Below are 9,862 nucleotides of genomic sequence, written 5' to 3' on the forward strand. Positions count from 1 at the left end.
CTGGCTGATCGCAGCACCAGCGGCGGCGGCTGCAGCCACAGCAGTTGTATTCTAGTGCTGTGCATGGTGCACGTTCTAGCGCCACGACCGGTGCTTCAAGCATCCGCTCGACATCGAGACGATCATTTATCATCATGAGCAAACTAGCACAAACAGAGAGACAGACAGGAGAATAGACTACAGCGGGCGACCACTACTGCGGCTACTCTTAATGTAATCACTGCCCCCATTAAACACGACGACAGCGAAACGCGCGATGCCTCGCTACAGAACACGCCGCCGCACTCGTGTGGCATTGGAAGCAGCACACGGAGGATGCTCACTGACAGCCGCTTATACAGACAACGGCCTCGGCAATGGCAAGAACGATAACAGCTGCGGCGGCAGCAACAGCAGTAGCGGCAGCGACAAACGAATCCACAGCGCCGGCATTTCTTCGAACACATCGGATATGTACACGCTCCGACTCTTACCGCAGACACCATGCAGACGAGTTAAGGGCGAGCACCGCGGCAACGAGAGCGACGACAACAATATCATTCCTATCAATAAATGCGCATAGCGCATGGGTCTGTGTGTGTGTGTGTGTGCGTATATCTGCGTATGCGCGCGCTAGGTTTGATTGAGATTTGTGTGTATGCGTCCGTTGATGAATGGGAGAACGACCTCAGTCGGTCAGAGATGGAGTAATCTTCCCATCGGACCCTTGTCTGACCCCTGTAGACTTGATAGAGCTCTATGTGTGTTTGTCGAGACATGAGGCGAGATAAGCAGTGACAATAACAAGTACATGCAACAATTAAACGACTCGAACAAACAAAAACAAAAGTAAAAATAACGGAGGACGGTAATAGAAGCCCCGGAGAAATAAAAGCGGAGGAAGAGAAGCTTGATATGTAGCAATTCAGAGACTTAAACAACGCAAACAGCAGACGTTCCCTTCTCGGTGCGCTGTTTGGTGGATCGTTGAGGGCACTACAGAGACACCATCCGCGGGGTAAACAGATCAAGAATTAAAAAAAGGAGAGACACGATCATCTATCAGTATATTTATCTAACAAAAATACCAACATTATCGGCTTAGTCCATCTGTGAATACCAGTCGGTTATTGTAACAGGGTTACACATTGTAACACAATCATGCTTGCACTGGCACAAACAAACAAAGTCGCTGTTGTTATTACTGCTTTTATCGACAATGACATCAGATCATTCAGAAGATGCGTCATCATCCAGAAAAGGTTCAGCCGTGCGATCGGAACGCGCTGCCTTTCGAGATTGTGCCCGTATCATAGGCTACTGCTATTACTAGCAGACGACTGTACTTCGAAATGCCCGCGAAATTCATGGATGCTTCCAAAGAATAGAAGAAGTAGGCGAGCTTTTTTTTAATTAATATTTAATAACCGCAAAACAAATGGACATTTATTTTCACGTATTGCTCACGATTGTTTCAGCGAATTGCTACACTAATCAAGCTGAAAGTTTGCTTCTCTACTGATATACTTGCTTTCGTTAGTCAGAGCAGGCGTATCATCCGCTTTCGCTATTCTTGCAGGAGCCTGCAATAATATCAACGAAGCCACGCGAAGAGTGAACGGCCGAAGCGGTGATAACTTTAACGACAACGACGAGGATATGACAGCGGGGACGTCCAACGGAACAAGTACAAAATCAACAGGTCCGAAGAGAAAGTTGCTAGCGTGTCTGTCGACCTAATGGGTAATTGATACTTCGTTCCTCTTGGATATTTCTATGTGTGTTCAAACTTGGTCTCGGGCAGTTTCTTGATTCATCTCACTGTCTTTGACTTGATGTCAGTCGCGGCGGCAGTGGCGACGCGCATCCATGTGCTACTCTACTCCCCTCCACTCACTTGTTCGTTCGAATTCGACGGAAATGTATGAATTTGGTGTATTTGACTGTGCGTTCTGCGGAGCGACGCTGTCTCTCCGTCGGTCAGACGCAGCCCGACAGTCTTTTAGATCTGCAGGTGGATTCAATTGAAATGGCGCGCCAGTCACGGTCACGACAAATGGCAACGGCAGTACGAGATCTGACCACTACCACCGCAATGGCTTTCGGTTCGATCCGACTTTTTCGACTCTGGGTAATATCTTGTTCAATTTGTTTTCAAATCCGCTTTCTTTTTTCCCCGGAGTTATAAACATTTTTTTGACGCGATCGTACGTCTTCGACGAGCGCGCCAACAATCAGCAGTAGAGATGTATTTTGCTAGAGCCGTCCACCGCAGCCAAGCATCGTTCTGAAGCCCTCCACATCTTTGTTTCAGAAATAATACTCTCTATAAAACGTAACGAATTGGAAATTAATCGCAAGTGCAGCGTGTTTTTGAAAAAAATTTAAGAACACATTACCTGAAATTAAAAAATAGATTTCGAAACAAACACAAATATGAACTAGTTAAAATGCACAGAGGTAGTGTTTATATTCTAGCATAAGTTAGAATAGAACTTTTTTTAGAAGTTTTTGTTTTACATTTTACACAACTGTATTGTACATTGCCACAAGACTGTCATAGCTGCATGAGACCGTACGTGTATGCTCTACCAGCTCTGGGCTACGGTGGGCTAGTTATATGTGGGCCGAGCTGTAACTTCAACTAGTTCATTTTACCAGTACATTGTTAATCCTTCTGTTTTACTCGTTGTTTGTAACTCGTACTGTTATAGTTATGGCTTTCGCCTGTTAACAGTTAACTACTACTTCCGAGACTGCTACTCTCGTTTGAAGCAGCTTCCGTGAAGACAATTTTGTCCAAAAGATCTGAAAAGAGCCAGCTCACTGGTTGTTTATTGACTGGCTGAGACGAGTTAAACTGAGCCATTTGGCTGTGTCCGATCAGCCTTCACTCATTTCTTGAGCTATCAGACAGGCCATCGTGAATTCTACTAGGCCTTCATATGGGAACGACAAGAATATCCAACGAGTAACCACCAAAGACCCAGATCGGACCTAATTACCCAAAGGCTGTCTATCTAACAGAAAAATCCACATTTTTTGTTGCTCAATTATCGGCTGGTCGATGAGTAGACGCGAATCTACGATTCTTTTCGAGAGAAGTTTCAGACGAACGAGAGTCGTGATAGACATTTACTCGTCTTTCTAAAGAGATGCTTTTCGTAGCGGCAGCAAGCTTGAAGAGCCACAGCACTATCAACGACAATAGAAACAAGAACAACAAAACTATCTCATAGATTCATGCCTATGGCCAACCGAGTTGTCGATGAAGTTGCCAGAATTGTCAAGAGGCCTCAAATCACTGTCGGATAACATTTAATGGGTTACTCAGTGGCTACTGTCAATAAAATATCATTGGAGGAAAAATGAGGTTTGAAATCTAAGTGTTACTCTTATGCAAATTCCGAAAACGTTTATTTAAAAAATCTATAGAAACACTGCGAGTCTTCACTGGGGAGCGAATGCGAGCATTTAGACATACGAGCGCAGGCAATGCGTTCATCTCGCACCGTGGAGTATTCAATTCGCGTCTCATGCAACATGCGATCCACAATCGAAGCACCTACAATAACTTATTGCGCTTTTTACGAGTACCGGAACTTGTCACTGCTCCGCTTCGCTGCTATTGGGGAGGAAGGGACAGGTTGGACCTGGGATTAATCACACTGCGCGAGTATGAGTTTCGAGTTCGGACTCCATAGCAACGCGACCATACAAATATATGAGAGGGCTCCTATGCGGAGGAGAGATGAATGACTCCGCTATTCTGCTGAATATCTGGGCGTGGGAGGCAGTACAAGAAGCAGACGCGCTCAATTCCGCATTTCATAGTAATCTTTATTGGGCTCGTAAGTAAGCTAGTTCATGCTATCCGACGAGAATGAATTTTAGCGGCTGTTGTCTCACGGTCGCAATAACGGCCCATATGATGTACAGCCCCACAACAACAATGCACCATGATTTGACGGTGTACCAATGGTTGAGTACCGATTGCACAATGACACCCGTTTCAGTGCTAAGAAGCCTTGTGGTGTCACTCACGATCCACGAGCCTTAATTAGATGCATATGATTTCTCTTCCTTTTTCGGTACGTCTCTAACCCACGTTCCTTCTTACGGTCGCCGTCGTTGTCCGTTTCGGCCCCTCTTTATGCTATCAACAAGATTCTTTGTGGCACTGTCCGCCGATGCTGCTGCTGTTACGGTCGCGTTCTTTCGCTAAGCCCATCAAGTGCTAACCGTAACAACAAAGCGTAACAAAGAATGCGTGGCGACGCACTGGCATGGAAGGGGGTGGAGATAGCCCTGGTGATGGTGTCGGTTTGCTAGTTGATGTCGCAGCTACGAAGGGGCAGAGCAAAGCCAAGACGCAGCGCGCGCGCGCGCGAGAGAAAGAAATACAGAGTTAGCGGGTGTGAATCGTAAACAGCGGTAGCGAAGCGCAGTCATAAAGCAATTCAGTTTGAGGGAGAACATGAACCTCGTGAGGCGAGCGACCGTTGACTGCAGAAGAGGCAGAACCGGCGAGCGGACAAGCCAGCCTTGGTGCTTTCTAAAAGTTCTGCAGCGCTCACATGTGGACCCCTAGGGTGACTTAGGTTAAACCTGCAACAACGATCACCGAATCCCATTGTACTGCGCCCATCGCTCCAGCATTTCTTTCCAGGCCCCTCGGGTGGGGGCTTCCAACCGGCAACGGCGAAGAGGAGGACTGTGACGTAGAAACCGGAACAGCGAGTCCGGGTGGCAGCGTGTCCCGCATTCCGAGTTACTTCTACTACCAAGGCTAATGGGGTTAACGACAAACGAATGGAGATGGCAAGGTCAGGACTGAATGACCAGATCGAGAGCGGCAAGTGCAGGAAGAGACCCACCGTGGTCTTCGGCTTTTACTTCCAATTTGGGGTACTTCCAAGACAACGTAAAGCCGACACCGAATTCTTAGCTGCTTGTAAATAATAGTAGCTTTTAACCTGTCCTATAAAGCCGTTTTGCATCGCCGAAACCAAATAATGGTATCCGTGGTGTGCATAAGTCCTTGTCGAAGAACAAGAGCATTTGCTTACCTGAAAACGAAAAAGAAATGTATTTTCTTCGAATTTATGCCAATCACACAATGTAGCATTGACTTAACTAATAGTAACTACCAATAAACTCATATATGATTTTCTTTTTAGAAATAATTACTCTGATGTCTTATGCCACCAGTAATTGTGCTTTGTGCTGCATTACAGTAATCGTTTTCACCGAAAAATGCGTGCCGACGTGTCTGAGTCTATTTATTTGTTACTTTTTGTTCTTCGATATAAGCGTGATTTTTTTCGCTGTTATTCCGCCTCAATAATGGAGACAGCGACGACGTCGAATAACGCCATTTTCGCCAAAAAAAAAATCAGACATGAAGGAAATCAAGAGGAGACCATCACCGTCAGCAGCAGTAGCAGCAGCTACTGCCGCCTTAGTGATAATCATTGCGGTAGGTCGCTACTTCATAATGGTAAAATAGTACAGATGTTTCACAACTATCTCTACATTTTCTGTGACGGCTGCTGACGACGGCGACAATGACAGCAACAACAGAAGTCTAACAAGTAAAGCATTGGCTCCGCTAGCAGGAGTCGCTAAGTGTTCGAGCAGCGGCAGGCCCACTGCGAAAGGTTTTAATGTTGGTGATGATGAAAATGCTGATCACACAGAGCCCATTGCTGCTTGTGCTGACAACGACGATAAAGCTGATGGCGCTGGGGTGGGTGAACGAAGCAAGTTCATTTCAGCAGACGACAACGACAACGACAACAGTAATGGCAATAAGTGACGCTTTGTCGACTGCTATGATGACCAGACATCTACAATTCATAATTACAAATAATAAAAGAGTTGGCGCTGCCGTAGCTGTTGGCGCTGTTGCTGACTGCCACCGCTGCCGTCGGCTCCAACTGCGACTAACCCAACAGCAGCATTGACAACACCAGCAGCAGCTGTAAAACCAGCAACGCGCAACGACTACAAGCACGTCTGCGCATTTGGAAAAGAGGGAAAAACTAATAAAAACGCAACTCTGTCTTGCTTTTTTTTTTTTTTTTCTCTTATAGTCGTCTAATAAAGAGTTTTTTCCATTCACATTTGTCTCTTGTTGTCATCTTCAATTTGTTACAGCAGCAGGAGCAGCAACAATAGGTGCGGTCACCGCAAAGCCGTAGCTACGGCTTTCACGGCGAAGGTAATATGAAATTAACGAAAATAAGCTAACAAATCTCACGCCGAATATAATGAATATCCATTCATTACGGTTAGAAAAGCGTTTGCTCAATGGATACTTCTTGCAGATATTAGTTATCTTGGGCTTCTACGTATGTACATGTGTTCTGTACTCATAATTTTGATTCACTGGATCACTGAAAAACTCGCATTAATGGTTCGGTAGACATAATCATTAGCACTTTCTGTTACGTCTGTAATCATATTAATAGTGCGTTAGGGCACGGCTTCTCCACAAAAGTTACATTTATTTAACATTTTCGAAAGGAAAAACACGACATATAAGCTATTAAACGGGATGTTTGCGGTAAGCTTCCATGACACAAATGGCAGTACTGATAAACTTGAAAGTAGACAATTCTACGTTCACACATCGGAGCGAAAATCGTCGTAAGCTCGCCTTCTTATGGTTGCCAGAAAGCGCAGTCAGCTACGATAATAGTAATAATAAAAGTTAACGATAACAAGAGAAAAACGACAGTGACATAGCTAATTTACTGTCGTAGAAAGGAGCAGCAGCAGCAGCAGCTTTGTCATTACTAACTATATAGCATTTACATCTGATAGAGCGACAGCGACCTGCCGACCCACCAAATAGTGTGCACATAACCAAAATGCCCAAAAAGCACAGAATTGCTACGTAGTTTTTGCCCCGCTGCTAGTGCACAGCTCTACTTCCAAACAAAGAGGTGCGCTAAAGCGCACCCGCCTTTCAGATAGCTATCGCTCAATAAAATGACTGACGCTGGCAGTAGAATGCAAGCAGCGACAAGCTAACATTGCGGCTCTATAAGCCTGTCGCTCATAATGCTACTTCTACCATATATTAGTTCATAGATAGAAAATAGGTAATGCAGACTAGAAAGAAACCAGCCAATGGCAGACATAGTAACGGGTGAGAACAAGCACGGCCTAGACTCTCGCGTGTATTTCCCTGACCATGCGTTGTCTCAAAATTTAACTCACAAAACTTCGTAGTGCTACCAGACCTATACCGGTCGTGTTGACAGCGGCGGCGGCGGCTGCCTACTTCAGCCGTTGTCTGTCTACAGAGGCCCCGAAGGATTATCATATTATGTAGTGATATACGCCTGTGTATCCATCAACTTATGTCTTAGCCCATATTGGTATGTATGGACGTGTGTGTATATATCTATAGCACGACGACGACCGCGATAGCAACTGTAACAACGAGATTGGGCAGGTGAGTATTCTACGACGTTCCCCTCTGCTTATATCTTTCTATAGTTCATCCTCTTACTGTGTTTTCATTCATGTCTATGTTGCACATACTTAATAATAGCCCTAGCGACAGCAGCAGAAGCTGTAGGTAGCACCCATTAGAAAAGTTCTGAAATATGGCTAAATTAGCCCAAGTCTAGAAAGATGAATGTGACTAGCGCCATAGCAGGCTTTACGTAAGAACACAAAAAAGATCCTCGGAAGAGGTCAAGACATTAGACAGTGTCATGTCTGTGATACCCCTGAGGCGAGAATGTTTTTGATTTTTCTGATAGCTCGTCTATTGATCGACAAGTCAGCGTAATGATATTGAAGGGCGTCGTGTCGATACGATACGTGTTACTTATACAGCGCTCCCGACTGTAGAAAGCTTGTTTTCTAGCAGACAAAGGACCCTTTCATCCTTCACTCTTTGCGCTAGCTCCTCCTGCAGCAATGCCATTGACTGAACGAGAAGCCGAAGAGTTATAGCGATCTGGAGGCTATCAGCGCGAAAGAGAGGGATTCCGTAGGGCCAAGCGCCCGTTGCCGTCTGTTGCCGCCCGTCGCCTCTCCCCTTGAGGACCCGGCTGACCTGCCGAAGAACACGGTGCCAAATGAAGATCGGCGCACGCCGAACACAACGGCACCATTGACGCAATGGAAGAGAACCTTGTTCTTCACAGGGCAAGCTACAAATGAACGGACAGGCTCTGGTTTCGACATCGTCACAACGACACTGTTTTGGGCGCTACGAATACTGACGCTGCATCGGACGCCAGCAGTTAGTAGCAGAGAGCAAGAAAAGATGCCTGCCGGCGAAAACGCTCTCCTGGCGTTTGCCTTTACCAAAAAGTTCTTCTTTTCTAACTACAGTTACCACTGGCAAACTAAAATCACTGCCAAGTTGCAGTACCTGCTGCCACTATCCTCTGTTGTCTTCGCTATGTATACTGAGTACTTCAGTGAGTCTCGCTGTGATTGAAACGCGCGCGCGCGAACGAACCCTGTGACAAACAAAGTTGCAGCTTCATTCGCCTAATCCGCCTTGCCTACTCGCTTGCCGGCCGTCTTCTGCGGAATCTTCTGTTTCTCATTTTCCGCATAGTTGCGCCCCTCTCTCCGTGTCTTGCATTCCGCTTTCCCAATATTCTTTTCAGCATCAAGTCGACGAGTTTTTTTGATCCTTTTGTTCGGCGTTGTCGTCGTCATCGTCGTTTTTTTATTATAGTTCGGGTCGAAATCGGCGGTCCCGACGAGCGGCAGCTCTGTTCGTGTGTTCGTCTGCCGCTGAAGGAACTTGTGCTCTTTAGCCAATTCTGTTGCTCGAGCGTTACTTTGCAGCGATGCAGATCTGCCCTGCAGCAGTGCTACTCTGGCCCGTCGCCGTCGTCGACAGTGGCAACAGCAACAGCAGCATCAAAAATCGCTGTTGCTGACGCGACTCGCGGCCGTGGAGCGGTCTCAAGCGGAGGCAAAATACGGCGAGGGAAAATAATTACAACAAGAACATGTTCTCATCTTTGCTTAAGAGATGAAACGAAGAGCGGACTGCCGAACGACGATGTGAAGAGGGCGCAAGCAGAAGCAACAGAAGACGAAAAGGCAAACGATAAAGACGAAGTGGAGAACGAAGCAGCGGCACCAGCAGCAGCAGCAGGGAAAGGCGAAGCGAATGAAGAAGACCGGCAATAGAAGAAAAAGGACGAAAGAAGACGACGAGGACGTGGCGTTAGGGCTACGAGCAACGGACGGTACAACGAGGAGACAACACAGACACACACACACACACACACGTACACATATATGTGTGTCTATGTATAGACAATGCAGAAGAGAACAACATAGGAGAAGCCAGCGAACAAGAGCACACAGAGCCATAAGAGCGATGAAGAAGAGGAAGACAAGAGAAGGCGAAAGGAAACGAGGCCGACGACGTTGACGACGATGAAGACCGATGAAGGAACTGGCGTTGTCGAATCAACGAAAAGGTGAAGAGAAGAGAGAACTGCTGACTGACTGACAGACAGACAGACAGATAGAATGACTGCGCTCGGCAAACAACAGCACCGCAATAGCGGCTGAAGCATCGACGCTCTGCATCTGAGAATTATAGAAAGCACGTGCTAGCAGACAGGCAGGCAAGCTAAAGTATATGCCGCTGGCTGAAGTAATACTGGATGGAGCAGCGAGAAAGATCAACAGTTGGCAGTAGACAAACGTGGTTGCTCGGTTCGTCGCGCTATCGCCGGCCAAGCGGCCGCGAGTGCGGCTCGATATGGCTGTGTTCTGTGCATAACAGACCATCTTGAAGAAAACGCATTTTGTGAGCGCTTATGTGAATCTTTACGTACGCGTGTTGAATGTTCGAATAACGAAACGATCAAGATTTGGTGGCGCC

The 9,862-nt window shown here is 46.5% G+C and overlaps 1 protein-coding gene and 1 long non-coding RNA gene across 4 annotated transcripts in view; both read right to left on the reverse strand.

Moving 5' to 3' along the window:
* Positions 1 to 9,862, reverse strand: part of exd (PBX homeobox extradenticle) — a 316,119-nt gene that overhangs the window by 281,410 nt on the left and 24,847 nt on the right. The window lies entirely within an intron of this gene.
* LOC147758877 (uncharacterized) overlaps positions 1 to 9,862 on the reverse strand; it is a 57,545-nt gene that overhangs the window by 25,333 nt on the left and 22,350 nt on the right. Inside the window, exon 2 of the long non-coding RNA XR_015319492.1 lies at positions 1,072 to 5,048. This is a non-coding gene — a long non-coding RNA (uncharacterized LOC147758877). The remainder of the gene's footprint in view (positions 1 to 1,071; positions 5,049 to 9,862) is intronic.

Source organism: Varroa destructor, unplaced genomic scaffold, assembly GCF_002443255.2.
Source record: "Varroa destructor unplaced genomic scaffold, Vdes_3.0 BEIS01000001.1, whole genome shotgun sequence".
Classification (NCBI taxonomy): Eukaryota; Metazoa; Arthropoda; class Arachnida; order Mesostigmata; family Varroidae; genus Varroa; species Varroa destructor.